This window comes from Sinocyclocheilus rhinocerous, unplaced genomic scaffold (assembly GCF_001515625.1).
Source record: "Sinocyclocheilus rhinocerous isolate Xijiao unplaced genomic scaffold, SAMN03320098_v1.1 scaffold1534, whole genome shotgun sequence".
NCBI classification, from domain to species: domain Eukaryota; kingdom Metazoa; phylum Chordata; class Actinopteri; order Cypriniformes; family Cyprinidae; genus Sinocyclocheilus; species Sinocyclocheilus rhinocerous.
In genome coordinates this window covers 706,516-708,405 of record NW_015638992.1, presented here as the reverse complement: position 1 = coordinate 708,405, position 1,890 = coordinate 706,516, and the positions used below count along the sequence as shown (strand labels likewise).

At 27.0% G+C, this 1,890-nt stretch overlaps 1 protein-coding gene across 1 annotated transcript in view; it reads left to right on the top strand.

Moving 5' to 3' along the window:
- The window catches only part of LOC107750909 (NADH dehydrogenase [ubiquinone] flavoprotein 2, mitochondrial-like), an 11,689-nt gene that overhangs the window by 5,802 nt on the left and 3,997 nt on the right, over positions 1-1,890 (top strand). The window lies entirely within an intron of this gene.

Here is a 1,890-nt window from a genome sequence, read left to right as displayed (position 1 = left end):
ACTATTATGTGAGAAACCTCATAAACCTCATGTTTGAGTCTGGTTGTGAATGTATGTTGATGAGCGGCAGCTAGTTTTAATGGGGGAGGCAGGGGAGGCAGTTTCTCTGTTATGAAGTCAAGATGAGCAGTGTTTGTGTGTTTTGAGTCTTAACAAGGGTAAAGGGCAATATACAGGATGTGTTCATGTGGTCCTGTTTGGTTTAAAGACGTAAAAAGAAATAATTATCTTCTGATTGGCTGATAATCAATCAGACAGTTGAGATGATTTGAGAACGTACAAACAAATGAACTTTGCATACTACTGTACAAATAGTACTACTACTAATTATTATTATACCTCATTATTATACATTATCAATTAATATGTTGTTTTTGTTGTACTGTAATTTATTTTAGTAGTCAAAAAGGAATGCAAAGCACACAAACAAAAGAACTTAATATACTAGTACAAATAACAAAGCTAATTATTATTGTTACTATTATTATTGAATAATAGAATGAAATAATAATATGATATTGATGGTGCGTATTGTTTTTGTTGTATTCTAATGTTTAATTGTCAAATTTGTCAAAAAAGGCAAATGTACAACAAAAGAACTAAATATAATTATACAAATAAAAATACTAATTATTATAAAACATCATCTAAAAATAATGATAGTACATGTTTTTTGTTGTATTGTAATTTAATTGTCATAAAGCTAAGAAAGAATGCATATTGTACAAACAAAAGAGCATAAATTTAATTGTATAAATAATAGTACTAATTATTATTATATTACTATTATTATTATACACAATCAAAAATAATATAATTTACAAACAAAAGAGCATACATTTAATTGTATAAATAATAGTACTAATTATTGTTATTATATTACTATTATACACAATCAAAAATAATATAATTTATAGTGCATATTGTTTTTTGTTGCATTGTAATTGATTTTAATTGTCAAAAAGCACCAAATGCATAATGTACAAACAAAAGAGCTTTGCGTAAATATAATCGTATAAATAGCAGTACTAATTATTATTAATATTATACACAACAAAAAATAATATATTGATAGTGCCGTTTTTTTGTATTCCAATTTATATTAATTGTATAATTTACTAAAAAGAGAATGCAGACGTTCAACAAAAGAACTAAATATAATTGTATTACTGCTACTGCTACTAATTATTATTATACACAGTCCAATAATAATAATAATAATACAATATTGATGGTGCATATTGCTATTTTATTTATTTTTGTGTTCTTTGTTTTAATTGTCAAAAAATAAGAAACAAAACAAAACAAACAAAAAAAAAACACTCTAAGTGGATTTCTATCTAGAGGAAAGATTGCTTATATAACTCACCTCATGTTCTGTTTAAATAAAGATTAATTCACTAATTAGATCTGAGTCCGTATCGGTGGTGAATATTCCTTGGGTTGTGTACGTCTCTGTTTAAGCTTGTTTGTGTTAAGCGAAGCCCTGTATGACCCGCCGGGGTAATGATGCAATTAGCCGTGGCCTCTCAGAGTTAAATAGAAACTCGTCAGCCCTGTGTGATTCACCCACCTGAAATGGGTTAGCAGGTCTCCTTCCGACAGCTAATCATCCATTAGGGCATTTGGTGAGCCCATCCTTTGATGCTTTCTTCTGGAGGAAGCTCGAGAAACCTAGAAATCACATCTACATGAGTTTACATAATATATGTGTGTGTACTGTGTATGTTTATTATGTATACATTTAAGAAAAATAAGTTGTTTATATTTTAAATATATTTATATACAATATATATTATATGAATATAAATATATACATGTAAATACATATTTTTAAAATATATACTGTGTGTATTTATATATACATAATAAATATACACAGTACACATA